The sequence below is a fragment of the Lynx canadensis genome, chromosome D3 (genome assembly GCF_007474595.2).
Source record: "Lynx canadensis isolate LIC74 chromosome D3, mLynCan4.pri.v2, whole genome shotgun sequence".
Lineage (NCBI taxonomy): Eukaryota > Metazoa > Chordata > Mammalia > Carnivora > Felidae > Lynx > Lynx canadensis.
Window position 1 is genome coordinate 49,641,702 of NC_044314.2, and position 19,122 is coordinate 49,660,823.

Below are 19,122 nucleotides of genomic sequence, written 5' to 3' on the forward strand. Positions count from 1 at the left end.
TGCATCAAAAAGGGTAAATGCATTGGAATGAAACACAGCAAATGTGTTTAAGTCTTTGAAATCATGATACTAATAAAGAAACTCGTTGTTCGCCTGTGGAAAATAGCAGGGAACAAAGTCATTATTTTGAAAACTGGTAGACAAAGCATTTAATGTGCCTTTTTCCTACATAAACAGTATCTCGGGGGAACTAAATAGGTGAGGGAGAAGATTCCCTTTATTAAGAGATTCCCTTTATTAATAGAACTCATCACAATTTTTGCAAGTCCTAATGAATTCATTGTCCAGGCAATGACCATCAATGGCTACAAACAGCATAAAAAGAGACAACCAGACATTATGTACCTCCTAAGGGAAGTATACATACTACCTATGAAGTAATCTTGATTTTTTTAAAAAAATATCTGCATCTTATCAAGTCTCAGGTACTATCAATTTGTAGGAAAAATAGAGGATATTGAACATGTTCTAAAAATACCACAGGAATATAATCAGTACATCCAGACTATAGGAACCGTATAGGACTAACAACCACTGTCCTCAACATGATCCACAACAATAAATGTACAGTGGAAAAGAAATTAAACAAAAAACCATAAATTAAGAGACATTTCAGATGTATCAATTGATCACAATTATGGACTTATTTAGATCTGAATTTAAGGAAAAAAACCACTGATATACATTTATGACAATGAGAAAATGTGAATGTTGACTGGATAATTAATGAAATTAAAGAATTATATTTTTAGGTATGATTATGTTATTGTGCCTATATTTTTTTAAGAGTTCTTATCTTTTAGAATGCATACTGAAATACTAATACTTTTTATTTCTTTTTTTTTTTTTTTCAACATTTATTTATTTTTTGGGACAGAGAGAGACAGAGCATGAACGGGGGAGGGGCAGAGAGAGAGGGAGACACAGAATCGGAAACAGGCTCCAGGCTCTGAGCCATCAGCCCAGAGCCCGACGCGGGGCTCGAACTCACGGACCGCGAGATCGTGACCTGGCTGAAGTCGGACGCTCAACCGACTGCGCCACCCAGGCGCCCCATACTTTTTATTTCTAAGACACCACTGGCAACAAGGTTTGAAATGATTCTTCAAATGTCTGGTCAACATAAGCATTTTTAATGCTGGACAACATTATTTGCATTAACGACAGTCTTACGTGGCTGGTAAATCTATTATGCAGATAAATGCAAAAGAGAAATTTTCAGCACATGCAGCATTTTCAGGATAAGTTTTGATCTTTTCAATGAGATGCATTTTTACAAATCAAATTATCAAAGATTAAAGAAACAAAAAAAATAGCATCAGTGAAACTTAAATCAAGTAAGCACAATCATATCTCGCTGGAGCGTGTATTGGAGCAGCCCTTTAAAAAAGCAATTTGGGGGCGCCTGGGTGGCGCAGTCGGTTAAGCGTCCGACTTCAGCCAGGTCACGATCTCGCGGTCCGTGAGTTCGAGCCCCGCGTCAGGCTCTGGGCTGATGGCTCAGAGCCTGGAGCCTGTTTCCGATTCTGTGTCTCCCTCTCTCTCTGCCCCTCCCCCGTTCATGCTCTGTCTCTCTCTGTCCCAAAAAAAAAAAAAAAAAAAAAAAAAAAAAAAACGTTGAAAAAATAAAAAAGCAATTTGATAATATACATTAAGAGTTAAAAATCTCTGTGCTCTCCAACCCAGTAATTCCACATCTGCAAATGATTTGAACTCTAGAAAGAAATTATGCACCAAGATATTCATTGTAGCATTTTTAATAATATCCCTAAATTTAAAATTACCCAGTCCTACAGGAGGAAAAGGGTTAACAAATTTTGATCCAACAATATACATTAGAGATTATATTTATGATGAATCTCTAGGAACGCTAAATATGCTTTTTTATGTTAAGTAAAAAAAAGTGAGATATGACATTTTTACAAGACTTAAAACTATGTAGTTTTAGTTATAGTGTTTAATTTTAATTTTGTTTCATATGTTCAAAATCAGATACCATATAAAAGAAAATGGTAATTTTGAAATGTTGCTTTTTTCCCACTCAGCTTAGGGGGAAAAATTAACTCTTTATGAATACCTTGAAAACAGCGTCTTTTTCTTTGTTAAATGGCATTTTATGAAGTGACATTTACACACACAGAAGAATATAAAACCATGGATTTATTGCTCAATAAGTTTTCTCTAAGTGAGCACCGACATGTACACACCAGAACAAGAAATCAAACATTTCCAGTACCCCAAAAGCTCCCTCAGGCCCCCTCAGTCACCACAACACAAAAAAATAACCAAACTTCATCATCATAAATAAGTTTTGCCTAATTCTGAGGTATATAAGTGGGACCATGAATATGTACAGTCGACCCTTGAGCAACATGGGCTTGAACTGTGAGGGTCCACTTCTACATGGACTTTCTTCAATAAACACAGTACAGTACTGTAAGTGTATTTTCTTTTCCTTATGATTTTATTCATAACATTTTCTTTTCTATAGTTTATTGTAAGAATACAGTGTATAATGCATATAACATACAAAGTATGTGCTAATTGACTGTCAACAGTAGGCTATTAGTAGTTAAGTTTTTGGGGAGTCAAAAGTCATAGGTGGATTTTCCACTGCATGGGGGGTCAGGGCCCCTAACCCCTGTTGTTCAAGGGTCAGCTGTACTTCTTGGTGTCTTTCTTTTTTGCTTAATTTACATTTGTAAATTCATCTACTTTGCTACCTTTAGCAATAATTCTTTCTGATTGCTGTGTAGTGTTCCCTTATGTAAGTATAGCATTTAAATCTATTCTATTGATGGACATTTTGCCTCTCTAGTTTTAGGCTGTTACAAATGGTGCTTCAATAAGCATTAATTCTTATACATGACTTTTGTTGCACAAATGTACATATTTCTATTGGGTATATACCTAGGAGAGAAATTGTTGGTTGTAGGGTATATGTGTGTTCATTTTTAGTGAATTCTGACTTAAAGTTTTCCAAAGTGTTGTGCCAATTTATACTGTCATGAAAAGCGTATGAGAGTTCCAGTTACTCTACCTCCCCGTTAACATTTGATACTATCAGTCATTTTAATCTTTGTTATCCCAGGAAGTATGTAGTGGTATGATATTGTGGTTTTAATTTGCATTCCCCTTATGAATAATGAGTTTGAACTCTTTTCCATATGTTTATTAGCCATTTGAATATCTTTTTTAAAAAGTAAACTCTACACCCAATGTGGGGCTCAAACTCACAACCCGAAGATCAAGAGTCACATGCTCCACCCACTGAGCCAGCCAGGGGCCCCTTGAATATCTTTTTTAGCAATATGCCCATTCAAGCCTTTTGCCCATTTTTCTATTAGATTGTCTTTTTCTTTTTAATTTGTAGGAACTTTTTAATATTCTAGGTAAGAGGCTTGTGTCACTTTACTGCAAGTATCTTTTCCCAAGAATGTCTTGCCTTTTCACTCTCTATGCTATGTCTATATTGGATTTTCCAAAAAATCATTATGTGGAAAAAAGACAGCATAAATAATCTCAAAATACAAACAAACAAATTTCATTTGTTTTTTTTTCATTGGTGAAAAAATCTGTGACATTCCCCTTCTTATTTTTGCTTCTTTCCCCACATTTTTATTTATAATTGTAAAATAATAAAACTTTTTTTTAAAGAATAATTATAGTAGAGTCCAATGATGAAACCATTAAATACTAATGATGATGATAAAGCAGAAGGGAAAAAATCTGGGAAACAAATTTGATTTTATCATTGAAATGAAGAAGGAGTTTCTGTTCTTATTATTAGAAAATAGAATTAAAATAGAGAATTCCTAAAATTCCACTGGGAAGTGCTCAGGAGATAATACTGTGGATGGAAGAGAGAGCCTTGAAGGCAAATTGTCTACGGGGAGTTGTGTGCTCCTCATCTTTCTCCACTTGTCTAAAGAGCAGGCACCTGCTGGATCATCACTTACCTGATGTGACATGATACAGAGCGCTTCAGCAAGCCTGTGAGTTACCGTGTCTTTCTTGGGATCAGAAGGACTTAAAGCAGGTGGCAGTCTGGTAGGTGAGAACTCTCCTGGTCAAACTTGAAACACTTGTCAGGACACTGGATCAAACTATTATCTTTATATATTTATATATTCATGTTGGGACCATGAATTTAAAAGAATATAGATGCAAGTCTACTTTCAGTATTCTTTTCCGAACGTGAATTAGAAGATCCGATTACTGAGGAGGAAACCAGTGGAAACGAAAACGATTTGGATGTGTGGTGAGTTGCACTGTTCCATTGGGAGTGATTTTTACTAACGTCAACCTCACCCATTTGGGCTTGGACACAAGGCACAACTTCCTTCCTTCGCCATTCCTAGAGGGTATTTTTATGTCTTCTTTTGAATGGATTTGTTTTATGGGGACACAATTATTTTCCTACATTACTTCATAACTCTGGGAACATATTCTTGACCTGGAAAATTCTTTTTTTTTTTTTTTAATGTGACATGAAGTGTTTTTGGAAACTGCAGTTACCTGTGAAGAAATATACTATTTCTGTTTAGTTCTATTTTCCCTTCCCACCCTGCAAATACTCAAAAGACATTCAAAGATCTCATTTTTATCTTTCCCAACCATGTAAATCTATAGAGTTTCCAACTGTAAAACAGGCAACACGAGACACCTTTGGATGATGCATGGAGACTTAAGTTTACCTTCCCCATGCATCTATGATCATACTAATACATTTCTTAAAACTTCCATGTTTAAAGGGTCAGATCAAAGTTCGGCGTTGTCCCCCAAATAGGTGAACTGCTCTTTGAAAGTATTTATGACCCTGGAAAGTATTTGGGAAGGATTCAGGGTACAGGATAGCCCAAAAGGGCCTGGGTCCTGCCTAGCACAGTTAAAGGCATGAACACCCTCCCTGAAGGACTGTACTCATGTTTCAGGGATACACAACGTGCACAGTTACCTGGATCTTGCCCTGGCTCCCCAGCCCCAGCCTGGGAGGTTCTGGCCATGCTCCCCTCTCACATTCCCAGCGCAATGAACAGCTCCCCCACCCCTTTCCTCTAGTCTCCCCTCCAGCCTGACCAAACCCTTCCTTCCTACCTAAATACTCACAAAGCACCAGCACAGACTTCGGAAGCTGGAAGTCACATGACCATGGTGACTTTGCCACCCTTTTATATTCCTTACTAACGTCCACTCTGAAGTGTGGTTTTGTTTTTAATTTGTTTTACCTTTTACAACATTTCTGTAACCGTGACGAGATCAAACCTTGTCACTGATCTAGCACAGCCAGCCCTCAATGACAGGGTGTGACAGTGTCCTCTGTGTGACTCTAAGATTCTCCTAAATGCCCTATACTCTAAGTGACGTCAATGCTGGCAGCAATTAAGCTAAGGCAGTTTGTGTCTCTGGTTTTCCTTTACAACATTGCCACCGAGACATCTGTCAAACTATATACAGTTACTTAGAGGGGCAACAACAGATATGTTTTGGAGGAAAAACACACTCTGGAGACCCAAACCCATCTGAGAGTTTCCCCATATATTCCATCTGGGCTCTTCCTCCCCAGGCTGCTCAGAAAAGCAGCAGAATAAGGGTTTAATTTCCTATTTTCTTTTATGGACTAACCGTGAAAGAAACAACCTGCAACGTCAACAACAAAAAGTAATTGCTTGAGTCTCTGGTTCTCCCAAGACTTAACTTCCCCTCCCCTTCTTTTTTCTTGTGTCTTGCTCTACAGAAGCACCAACTGAACCCACTGAAAGATGCGCCATCGAGAAGAACAAATAAGTCCCTAGTTCCCACTTCTTCTGATTCTCCAGCCGTCCATCCCTGGAGATTCTTTCTCAGCCAGGATGCAATCTTCATCACCGGGAGAATTTGACCCTCTTCTTTGAAACACTTCAGGGTGTGGTGGGTTTTTTTTGTCTTTGTTGCTAAGTACAGTTACTTAGATGCCTCCTGCAAGAGAAAGGGGCTGTTTTCCTCTTGACTTTCTTTTCTACTGAAGTGACTGGAAACAGGCGTACAGATTGGGACATGAGATGGTGTAGAAATCCTAGTACCGCGGACCATGCAGGAAGAATCTCTGGGTGAGGGAAGGGTCGCTCTTGATTCGCCAGAGTATCCTCCATCGGCTTGTGTGTCATCCAGCATGCATAGTGCCAAGTTCTGCTTCCTAAGCCTTTTCTCTTCCTTAGTGAGTGACAGATAGGGGAGGTGGATGAGGTGAGATACCTTTCTATTTGGGTCAACACCAGTAAATTAATTAAGAGTAAGCAAGGTGTTGGAGGTTGGTTTCCAAAAGAAATAGTCTGTTAGAATCATCTTTTTTCTGTTTTCAATTCATCAAAGAAACCATAAAATCCCTGAGATTTTGAGCTCTCCAGATGATTCTAACAGGCAGCCAGTGTTGAGAATACTAGTCTCCCCCTCCCAAATAGACACCTGTCCATCAATAAGGCTTTTTTTTTTTTTTTTTAGTAGGCTCCAGGCCCAGCATAAAGCCCAATGTAGGGCTTGAACTCATTACCCTGAGATCAAGACCTGAGCCAAGACGAAGGTTGAACACTCAACCGACTGAGCCACCCAGGCGCCCTTCTTCTTTTGAAGAAAGTGCATTAAGTCAGTCCCTCTGCTTGGAATGTATTCAAATAGGCACTACCCGGAACTCCAGACCCTGGAGCCAGCATGTTAGAGAAGCAGCTGTCCCTGACAGGGTATTAGGCACCCACCTCCCTGTTTCCCACGAATATGTTCATACAGATGAACTCTGTTGCAAGTTAACTTTAGACCAAAAGGGAGAAAAGCTGTCTCACAAATCCAGAGAGATGTGGACGAGCACGGGAACATTTGCCTCCTGTCCCTGATCCCCTAGACCGGGATGCTGAGTACTATGGGATAATTCTGTGTGTATAAGTTGTAGGTCTTTTACAAGGATCCTATTCATTTGAACCCCATAATTTTCCCTTTCGGGGATGCCTTATGGGTAGGTCTTCAAATGCAGAAAGAGTCACCATATAGGTCACTCCAAGTGACATGTATGTATATATATATCTCTCCCACACACTCAAGCTTAATGACAAAAGTCCAGCTAAATCTGAATTCATTAGACCTCAAGGAGGCCATTTGTCTCTTAAGGAAATGAGCCTTACACAAAGCCACATGCCCCTTCGGAACTTCTTTGGTGAAAGCAGATTCCCCACCCTCAGACTGGATGCCCAGAGTGCTGTAGCCTGATGACCCAGGGGGATGCCAGTTACCCGTAGGTACAGGGTACCTCCGGTGTGGCCATAGCAGGCAGGCAACTGCAGGAATCTGGTCTCCTCACTACGGGGTTCAGCTGTCACACCTGCTATCTTTATTGTTTAGATATATTAATGGTTTTCTTTCATTCACTCACATAAATCAAAGAGGCCCACATGTTCCAGATAACTCTAGATAAAGTGTGGCAGCCATCCATCCAAGGCAAGCCATAGCACAGTGTAGGAAATGCTCCCTGCACAGCAGCCTCACATCTCAGACTTTCGAGGAAATTCCCAATATATTTATAAAGCAGGTGCCTGCACACATATAATGCTAACCATCGGTTAACGCCAGTGTGAGAGCCTTTCAATCCTCAGTGGAAATAGAGCCATTGAAAATATATACCTGAAAAGAAATCAGTTTGATTTATACGATCCCTGACATGTATTTAGAAGTGTAACAGAAGAGCCAACCATATTTGTTTACTAAAAAATATGCCAACGGATACCTGGCTGGCTCAGTCAGTAGAGCATGAGACTCTTGATCTCAGGGTGGTGAGTTCAAGCCCCAAGTTGGGCACGGAACCTACTTAAAGACAAAAAAAGCCAAGAGGCGCCCGGGTGGCTCAGTTGATTAAGCGCCTGACTTCTTGATTTTGGCTCAGTTCATGATCTCACGGTTCGTGAGTTTGAGCCCCAAGTTGGTCTCTGTGCCACCACTGCAGAGCCTACTTGGGATTCTCTCTCTTTCTCTCTCTCTCTCTCTCTCTCTGTCTCTGTACCCCTCCCCTGCTCATATGCTCTTTCTCTCTCAAAACAAATAAATAAACTTTTTAAAAAATATATGAAAAAAAGGCCAAAACTCTACTTTTGTGAAAATGCACTTTTAATATAACCAAAAGTATATTAAAATTTACAATGAATTGAAGACTCACAACAACCACACTTATCCATGGAGCGATAAAACACTGACACTGGAAGGTCTATCCCTATCCTGTAGGATCTGGGCAACCCTGCTGTTCCCCTTGTCTTAGAGCTTGGGTTCTGCACAGGAAGACAGCAGTTTCCAACTCAGAAGGGGATTTCTGCTGTCCAGATGCTAAGGCTGTCTTCATCCAGGTGGGAACTTTTCAAGTACTGATGGCAAGTGCTGGCCACGAAGGCACAGGAGGAGGGTAACTGTTCTCACTCTGTCACTGCTCCTGTCACTCCCCCACAACCAGAAGAAGCTCACCCATTCCACCTCCCTTGATGAAGGCCCCACTGATCCTTATGATGTGAAGGTTCTTAGGGTGACAGTAGAGGGAGTGCCTGGTTTCAATCTGGGGACACATATCTTTCACGAAGGCCATACTCTTGATGGCTGGGCCTGAGCCACTGCATTACCTCCTCCCATGGTGCAAGTGAGTATCCTGAGTCAGTGAAAGGTAGGATCCTAACAGAACAAGAGCAAGCAGGGAAAGGGCAGGCAAGCCAGGCTCACAGAAGTAGGGAACTGCCAATGGAAGATCAAGTGAGGACCCTGGAATTCACCCTGAGTTGGGGACAGGTGCATGTTCACCAGAAGAACCAGATGTCTGCTTGAAATTCCACAGAGCCACAAGTGAACTAGAAGTAATGCTGGAATAATCAACAGATAGAGTAGATGGCAAAAATGAGATACATCAATATCTAATATTTACATAAAAATTTAATAATTTTTTTAATGTTTATTTTTGAGAGAGAGAGACAGAGTGTGAGCAGGGGAGGGGCAGAGAGAGAGGGAGACACAGAATCCGAAGCAGGCTCCAGGCTCTAAGCTGTCAGCACAGAACTCGACGCAGGGCTTGAACTCATGAACCGTGAGATCATGACCTGAGCTAAGTTGGACGTTTAACCGACCAAGCCAACCAGGTACCCGTATTTAAATAAAATTTCAATAATAACTTCAGAAAATGTCCTTTCTCCAGGCTCATTGAAATGTTTAACGTAAATGTATCTCTCCAAAATCTAAAGTGGGCAAAAACATCTTCATTTTGCCGTCTTGAATCCACATCTTATTTTCAGTGTTTTTGTGCCATATTTTGAATGTTTATTAAGTTGCCTTCTCTGTTATACAATCAGAGCGTTGCAATGGTTTTGTTGTTATTGTTGTTAATTTAAAACATGATTTATAGTTGGGGTGCCTGGGTGGCTCAGTCAGTTAAAGGTCTAGACTTCCACCCAGGTCATGATCTTGTGGTTCATGAGTTCGAGCCCTGTGCCGGGCTCTGTGCTGACAGCTCAGAGCCTGGAGCCTGCTTCAGATTCTGTGTCTCTGTCTCTCTCTGCCCCTTCCCCACTCATGCTGGCTTGTTCTCTCTCTCTCTCTCAAAAATAAATAAACATTAAAAAATTTTAATGATTTATAGCTCATTGGCTTACAATTTTAATGTCTTTTATGAAAAATATTAAAATTAAGCAGTGACTAATGCTTTGCTCTTGAGCAAATATGGCTCCCAAGAAATCAAATGAGTTATCTAATGCAATTTTGGGTATTTTCCTTATTCAGTCAACTGGACTTCATTTTTCTAGCTAAAAATCATTTTAATTTACACACACATTTATGTCTATCATTTAAATAGATATATCGTGATATGTCTATCATTTAAATAGACATATCGTGATATGTCTATCATTTATGTCTATCATTATTTCTATCATTTATTTATTTATTTTTTAAAATTTTTTTAATGTTTATTTATTTTTGAGACAGAGAGAGACAGCATGAACGGGGGAGGGTCAGAGAGAGAGGGAGACACAGAATCGGAAGCAGGCTCCAGGCTCTGAGCTGTCAGCACAGAGCCCGACGCAGGGCTCGAACTCACGGACTGCGAGATCATGACCTGAGCCGAAGTCGGACACTTAACCGACTGAGCCACCCAGGCACCCTTATTTCTATCATTTAAATGTCTATCATTACGTCTATCATTCTAGACATTTAAAAGCTTAAGAAATGTCATCCAAAATAAGACACCGAGGTTGATAAGAAGGACTCTCAGATCTAGAAAAATGAAGTCTGAAGGAAGACTGGAATAATTATTCTGAAGTGTCATTTTACAGAGGAGGGTAAAAAGGCATCAGTGGAAATGGCACTGTCACACAAGTGGCTCCCTCTCGCCCGGGCCAGCGTGGTCCACTCCACTCTCCTACCCTGCCTTTGGGGTCCCCTTCGAACAGGCTCCTGGCTCCCCTTCCCAGGTTACCTTGGGCACCTGCTGAATGCAGGGAGTTTACCAGATACTGTGAAGTCCCTTCGGCCTCCTAAAGCTCTGGCGTGTCCTCAGGTGGTTGGCGCTTTCCCGACAGTCTTGTCCCAGCTCTGGAAGGTGCTGGCTGACTTGGAGCCAGGGCCGGTGACAGAAGAACATGATGCCTTATATTCACCATCATGTCTCACCTTTACTGCACATCTGTGAGGAAAACACTGTGCCTCTCCCTTTACAGATGAGGAAACTGAGGCTCAGAGAGCTCAAGTAACGGGTAAGGTCACAGGGTTCATTAGTAGGAAAGCCAGAATCCCAGTGTATGTCTGCCTGACACCAACATCCATGCCTCTCCCACCCCACACCTCCTCCTTCCACCCAACCCATGAACTGGGTTCAGGTTCCCTGAACTTTGAACTTTGAACTATTGTTGTTTCCTTGAACTATCTCTAAACTTACCTGAGCGGATCCAGCACCTGATGTGATGGCACACTTATGCTTTCCCCTGTTTCCTTCCTCTGTTCTCTGGGTGATTCCAGTGGTAATGGTGGTAGTTGGTGAAAGGCAATGTGAGTTGAGGAAGATGAAGTAACTAGGCAGAGCCAAAGCAGTTTATGCCCCAGCATCTGGGGCTTTCCTCTCTCTCCATTTCAGGAGGAAGTGAGATGCCTCCAGAGGCAGATGTATGAAGGAGCAGACCAGCAACCAGGGCTGTGACTCACCACTTCCACAGGAACCACACCTGGGGCAACATCCAGCCCAGTGGCCACTCACCCTAAAGGCCTTCTTCACCATGTGAAGGGGTTAGCAGGCCTGTGTCAGATCTGCCTACCACCATAAGGTGGGTAAGCTTCCGACACCAGACTGCAGGGCAGAATTCCAAGGTTCAGGAAGCTCCGCTGACCCAGAGCTAACGCGGGCGATCTTGGGAGAAGCCTGTAGAACTTCATGATGGCCTGTGCAGGTCACACATGGGGAAAGTGGGGTTTGCAGGTGGGGGCCACAGAGGAAGCATGACCCACCCAGGTGACAGTGGGAGACTCAAATTCCCAGCAAACACTTGCCCTAATGCACACAATGGCCTCCCTTATAGGTCACTGCAAGAGCTCCATTGCCTGAAAATGGAAGGAATGAGAAAAGCCTGGTATGGAAAGCCAGGAGGAGCCAGCCCTGCCAAGGGATGAAGATGTTGTTTGTACCAGGATGGGTCCCAGCAGCACCATCTGTTGGTGAGCTCACTTCATTGAGAACATCTTACACGAGATTAGTCAGGTGTTGTTAAGAAAGAAGGAGAGAAAGAAAGACAGACAGACAGAAAGAAAGAAAGAAAGAAAGAGAAGGAAGGAAAGGAAGAAAGAAAGAAAGAGAGAAAGAAAGAAAAGAGAAAGAAAGGAAGAAAGAGAGAGAAAAAGAAACAAAGAAAGAAAGGCAATAAGAAAGAAGAAAGAACTAGAAATAAATAAATCAAAATAAAGAGAAAACGAAAGATAAATAAACTTCTAAAGAAAACTGTAGAAAGAATCCATCCAATCCAAGCCAGGAAATCCCGACAGCCACACCGCCCAATCCCATCCTAACACATAACCCATAACATCCCTCCCTATCAACCTCCCAAAATCAGCCCCCCTTCCCTCCTCCCTCCACCCTCGCCTCCACCTCCTCATCTCCTCCCCTCCCCTCCACTACCTCTCCCTCTCCGCACTCTCCCCTTCATGTCCTCGCCCTCCCTCACCTGTCCCTCCCCCTCCCCTCCACGCTCCCTCTCCCTCCCCCCATCTACAAGCCCTAAGCCCCAACAAGAGACTCTCTCTAAAAGAAACGAAAGAAAGAAAGAAGGAAGAAAGAAAGAAAGAAAGAAAGAAAGAAAGAAAGAAAGAAAGAAAAGGTGTTCAAGGACATTTCCGGTGCAGGATTGGTCACATGAGGCAGCTACAAGGGAGCAATAGGGGCAGGAACCCCGGGGGCCTCCCTGGGGCCAAGCCAAGAGCTGCATGGGCTGCAGACACAGAGCTCTGCAGCTCAGGACTTTGCTTGACAGAAATTGACCAGCCAGCACAGGGAAATCTTTGGAAACTTTGGGCTCTCTGAAAGTTTCTGGATTATCTTTCCCCATATCCTACATGTTCTTGCCCATCCCTGCTTAAAAATATATAAATACATATGCAGTGTGTGTCTAGAGATTTTGTTCATTTTGGGTGAAGGGGACTGGGCCAGGAAGGTCAGATGCTACAAAAACTGTGTCTGCCGTGGTGCTGGGGATGGCCAGCGCTGGAAAGAGAATGCCAGGGAAAGTGTCCTGAGAGACACCTTCAGACTGTTTTCTCACTGATGAAAGAAATACAATCTAACAATTACCAGGGCTCCTGGGTGGCTCAGTCAGTTAAGCATCTGACTTTGGCTCAGAGGCTTAGTGAGATGATCTCACTATGCATGAGTTCAAGCCCCACACCAGGCTCTGTGCTGACAGCTCAGAGCTTGGAGCCTGCCTTGGATTCTGTGTCTCCCTCTCTCTCTGCCCCTCCCCTACTTGCTCTCTCTCTCTCTCTCTCTCTCTCTCTCAAAAATAAATAAACATTTTAAAAAAAAAGATTAACAGTTACCATCCTGTGGGCCAGAACATTCCACAAAATGAAACTTCTTTTTTTTTTTTTAATATAATTTATTGTCAAGTTGGCTAACATACAGTGTATACAGTGTGCTCTTGGCTTTGGGGGTAAATTCCCATGATTCACTTACAGTACCCAGTGCTCATCCCAACAAGTGCCCTCCTCAAATGCCCATCACCCATTTTCCCCCCACAAAATGAAACTTCTTCGAGATCTTTTGCCCCTATAAAAGAGTGTTTTGGAATATAGCATATTTCCTCTCAATTTTATCCAAAGAAGAAATAAGCACTGAAATAGGAAAAGCTTAATTTTGCTAATACCCAGGCATAATAATGATAGTAACTCATACACATTTTCATTAGAATAACTTTTAACATTGATATAACTTCATAGCTAACATGCTCAGGTTATCTTCACTGTCTCCTCCAACTCCAAGGCTACCTAAGCAATCGTCTGAAGACACCAGAGTCATTCCTCCTGTGTACAAGCCTCAATGGCTGCCCAGTGCCTACAGGAAAAAGGCCAAGCTCTTTGATCAGGCCCGTCCTCCTGCCCCAGGCTAACTTTCACATCCTCTTTCCACTGTAGCTGAAATAGATGCTGTTCTTTCTTCCTTGACTTTCACCATACTGTTCCCTATTCCTAGAATTGCCGTTTCCCCCTTATCTGCTCCCCGAATGCTCATCCTTCGGGATCCGTTCAAATAGTGCCCGTTTTCCTGATAATTTCTCATTCCCAATGTCAACTATTCTCCATTCTGGGTCCCCACTTTATAGCTTAGTGTGTGTACCTTCTACCGCATTCAATGATTTGTTTGCCTGTCTCTGACAGTATATTGTGATCTTAACAAACAGAAGCTTGATGTTCACCAATGGATACCTCTAGAACCTAGCACAGGATATCACAAGTACTGTCTAAGCATCGTTGTGCTGTAGAATGGGGGGAAAATACCACCTCTCAGGATTTCCATGAGATTAATATCATATGCGTGAGAGGTCTAGATGCCTAGAATGTAGTACGTACCCATTAAAAATATTGATATTACATATTTGTTAAGTGAATGTTTGTATCTTACTTTATCAAATTATACTCATATGGTCGAGAGGAAAGTTCAAGTGTTTAAATTTCTGCGAAGCTGTTGTGGTAAGAGAAGACAGTTTGGAGGCAGAGCCTACGAATGAGCTCTGGAAAGTTCAGGCCTCTTGTCTGACTCACTTTATCCCTCTTTGGCTTGGTTTTCCATGCTCTACAAATTAGCCATGAGTGTTAGTCACTGGCCCACACCACAATGCAAGCAGGTCCAGGGGAACCAGTTGATAACATTTCTGGAGTTCCATCAGTGGCACTGAGGACTCACTGTGAGGTAAGGACAGTGGTGGACAGAAAAATAAATCAGTATCTTCCTGGATCTCAAAGGACCTGCCCACAATTTCATGTGAGCAGCAGAGACATCACTAGGGACAATAGCTCAAGGCAGGATTTGGTGCCTGTTATAAAAGAAATACAAGCAAAGCACATTCACAGCCCAAGAGAGGGAGAGAGGAATTTTACTTGAGGGGTAGGAGGTAGGGGCTCAGGTGTATTCTGTGCCTGTCCTGTGCCCTGGGTGTTGCATGCGTTATCTCATTGAGTCTTAGTAATATTGTGAGGTAAAGGGTGTTAGCCCATCTTAGAGATGAGCACGGAGACTGGGGGAACCCACGTAAGTTGCCTAAACCACATTGATAATACGTGAAGCTTCAAATGCGTGGCTCTCTGATTGTGGTACCAACTCTGTATTGCACCAGCCTGATCCCCAAGTGAGCTGGGAAGGCTTCACAGAAGCAGTCGTGAGGGTTCCAGGTAGAAGGGATCATGTGGGAAGAGACCCAGAGGACAAAGTTTGAAGAAAGCGTATAACGTATGGGTATGTGTGGGTGACTGGGGTACGACAGGAGGGGATTATGGCTGGAAAAAAGGCTGGTAGGCTACCAGGCTAGCTAGGGCCAGGTAATGGAGTAATTTGAGTTTCCGCTGTAAAAAAAAAAATGTGTTTTAATGATGATAATGATACTCCAATAATAATACTACTTTGTGATTATTGTAGTGACTTTCTGGGGAACGACTTAAAACCATTTGAAGAACAAGTGGGTGGCTCAGTCAGTTAAGCTTCCGACTCTTGATTTCGGCTCAGGTCATGATCTCATGGTTCCTGAGATCGAGCCCCGAGTCAGGCTCTGTGCTGACAGAGCAGAACTGGCTTGAGATTCTCTCTCTCCCTCTCTCTCTCTGCCCCTCCCCTGCTTGCACTCTCTCTCTCTCAAAATAAATAAACATTAAAAAAAAAAAGAGGCATTTCAAATCTGTGATGTCAAATTCCTGCTGCCATTTACCCTATTTTATGGATTAGAAAACTGAGACAGCAAGCATTTTTGTAACTTGCAAAGTGGTAACACAAGAGGCACCCTGGACACCTAGTCCCTGCTAATCTACAATGGTCTATACAAAACTTAATAACATATGAACCCAGTCTCCTAATCTGTAAAATGGAGGCAATAACATCTAAAGTTGTCTTGAAAGCTTTTCAAACTTTATCAGATAGGGGCGCCTGGGTGTCTTAGTTGGTTAAGCGTCTGACTTCGGCTCAGGTCATGAATCTTACGGTTCACAGGTTCGAGCCCCGCATTGGGCTCTGTGCTGACAGCTCAGAGCCCGGAGGCTGCTTTGGATTCTGTGTCTCCCTCTCTCTCTGCCCCTCCCCTGCTCATGATCTGTCTCTGTGTCTCTCAAAAGTAAAAAATGTTAAAAAAAATTTTTTTGTGGGGGGCCTGGGTGGCTCAGTCGGCTAAGCATCCGACTTTGGCTCAGGTCATGATCTCATGGTTCATGGGTTTCAGCCCCACGTTGGGCTCTGGACTGATACCTGGAGCCTCCTTCGGATTCTGTGTGTCTCTCTCTGCCCTTTCCCTACTTGCATTCTGTCTCTCTCAGAAATAAACGTTAAAAAAAACTTTTTTTTAATTTTTTTTTTTTTCAAACTTCACCAGAAAGCGAGAGGTAGGATGTGCAGATAGGGAGATAAGCAAATATTTTCTCTAACCCTGGAAATGTCATTAGGGCCCTTTGGAATAGGGTTCAAATATTCAGAAAGATGTATCTGAAAGAAAGAAATCTGCAACCCAGTGAGGCTATGACGGGGGGCACTGGGGAGAGGAAACCACCACCTTTGCACATCTCAGCCACTAACAATGACTTTTCTTGCTGAATGTGCTACTTTGCTCCTACTAGTAAAATCTTGTCAAACAGGAAACAGGTTTTTAAGGCAACGGGGTCCCTGTGAGTTCAAACTTCTGCTTTCAAATGTTCTTACAAGATGCACAATTGGCACAGGCTTACAGGAAATATTTAATTGGAATCGGAAGGCGCTGGCTCCACGGGCCTTGTTTTATATTGTCTGCAGACTCCTGCTGAAACGACTTTGGTGTGTAAGCATCGGTCACTCATTTTTATATATGCCAGTGGGGAGTGAAACCAAAACAGACTCCAAGGGTGCTTCGGGGGCACAAGTGCAGTCTCCACAAGGTTAGGAAAAGAAAGGGGGTGAAAAAGTGTCATATGAGAATTACTCTTAGAAAAGAGAAGGGCAGAGACTGAACTCCAAGTGACATATTTATGAGCTCAGTATCGGTTGCTTGTGCTGATAAGCGTTGGTCATTCAAGGAAGGAAAAGTCACCTTTGTGTATATAAAATATACAAGATTCATAGTCTGAAATGACTGAACAGGAAAGCATTAGGTAAATAGAGGATATCCCTTAAAGTATAATGTGAAAATTAAATTACTTCAAGAAGGAAGAAAGGAGGTGTTTCTTTCGGAGTTAAATGTTGAGAACGCTAACGACTTCTTAATTTGAGATCAAGGTTAACTGGCTTTCAGCCTTTTGTGGCCCGGTTCTGAGACAGCACGGGAAAGAAATTCCTCTTCCCCCCAAATAGCCCTTCAGTCTGCCTTGTGTGTGCCCTGTGCCTGGCTTCAGTGTGACAGGACAGGTTTTACAGTCAACTGGATGGTTTTAGGCTCTCAGATGTGCCTCTAACTGGCTCGATGAGATTGGGCAGATCACTGGAGCCTCCAAGTCTCCATTTCTTTATTTGCAAAATACGGATAATAGTAGTGTGTGTCTGCTTAGATTGTATGAGGATTAGATGGGCAAATGCACTTCAGCTGTTTGCCACAGAGCCCGGCATTTAGCAAGTGTTCTGGAAAGGTAAGCTGTTGCCATTATTGTACCATAGACCACTGGTTTTCCCAGAGTTTTCCAATTTGGGCACAGCCCAGGGCTTGACAAGTATGCCAACTGAGAGTCAAGAAATTGTTTCAGTTCCCTCAAAGGAACAGGTTTAATTTTAAAATCAATGCCCCAGTCAAGAACACTGTGATAGGCGAGGGTGGGGGTGAGGATAGGAGAAGAGCATTTGCCGGAAATTCTAGCATGGTTTGGTTTCCCAATCCCTAAAGTACCTTGATCCATGGAAATGATCCCCTTCCTCTCCCCACCCCATGCCTTGGTTTTTAGAATGCCCAATGGCTTCTGGATTAAGTCTCCCAAAGCAGATAAAGGTCCTTCTGCCCTACTTCAGATCCCCTTAAACCTTCCCCCATTCCTTATTCCTTACTTCCTCTAGGAACCTGCAAGATTCTGCTCTGATAAGCATATCTCCGTGAGCAGTCAAGCTTTGCATATCTCAGAACCCACCCTGACCCTCAGAATATCCACCCCCATAATCCACTAGCTGACCTGTCCCCATTCAGACACAATTGTAGGTTCCTGTGTGATGATGGTTTGTGACAAAATGTTCTTCCCTCAGGGTGAGTTAGACAAGATATTCTCAAAAGGAAAAAAAGACAGGAAAAAGGCCTTATCTTTGTAGAATTTTCTATCACACAGGATAACCTCCTGTCAATTTGCATCCACCATGTATACTCTTAGGAGCCCCCTTGCAGTGTCTCCTGCTTGTCAAGAAGCTGACTGCCTAGAGTAAAAGACATTCACGGAAGCCCAAGCCTCATATCTGTTGTAAATCCCCTTTTCCCTCCTCAAGCTCCTCTCTGTGATCTTCTAACGTGTCTGGGGGTGGGGGAACTGGCTGGCTCAGTTGGTGGAGCATGCGACTTCTGATCTCGGGGTCATGAGTTCAAGCCCCATTCTGAAGATAAAGATTACTTTAAAAAGAAAATAAAATACATTTCTGGTATGACCTTAAGTCTCTGCTTCACAATCCCTCTCATGGAATTCGCCGGAGATGAGAACCTCAGAGGCATCCTAACCCTTCCCTTTATCTCATACCCCACAGTCCATTGACAAACTCCAGTTTGCCTCCATTTATTTCCACCACTCAATATGCTCATCCCCTCCTTCGTTGCCACCCTGGTCGGAGCCACCACCACCTCTCACTTGGTTTCCTGTAAGTGTCTCCTAACGGGACTCCCGGCTTCCACCCTGCCCTCTTGAGTCTGTCTTCACACAGCAGCCAGAAGGATCCTTTTGACACCAAGTCAGATCATGTCATTTCTCTGCTCAAAGCCCTCCAATGGCTCCCCCATCTCATTCTGCATAAATGGTGAAGCCCTATATGGCTCACAAGGTTCTCACCACCCAACCTCCAGGTACCTCTCTCATCTCATCAGTGGTTCCTCACCTTGCTTGTACTTCTGCAGCCATGCTAGTCTCCTTTTCGCTCTTGAAACATGCCAAGCATAGCCCTACCTCAGGGTCTTTGCACATTCCAACTGTCTAGATGGTTCTTTCCCCAGATAGCCGCGGGCCTTACTCCCTCACTTCCTTCTGCTCTTTCTTGAAATATCATCTTAACGAAGCCTTCCCTGACTGCTCTATTTAAAATTGTAACTCCTGCTCTCATATCTTATATATTCATTTTCTGATTTATTTTTCTCCATAGCACAAGTCACCATTTAACTAGTATATATTTGTTCATTTATTTGGTTGACTTTACATCTCACTTCACTGGACCCCACTGGAATGTAAGCTCCAAATGCTCAGGCCTTCTGTCTG

The 19,122-nt window shown here is 42.7% G+C and overlaps 1 long non-coding RNA gene across 2 annotated transcripts in view; it reads left to right on the forward strand.

Annotated features, from left to right (window-relative positions):
• LOC115528362 overlaps positions 1-11,774 on the forward strand; it is a 39,144-nt gene extending 27,370 nt beyond the window's left edge. Inside the window, exons 2-4 of one of the 2 annotated variants that reach the window (XR_004344303.1) lie at positions 5,738-5,910; positions 10,547-11,306; positions 11,559-11,774. This is a non-coding gene — a long non-coding RNA (uncharacterized LOC115528362). Of the gene's footprint in view, positions 1-3,699; positions 5,911-10,546; positions 11,307-11,558 lie in introns of those variants that run through there. The other variant, XR_004344302.1, reaches the window with a different exon arrangement.
• Positions 11,775-19,122: the final 7,348 nt, after the last annotated feature.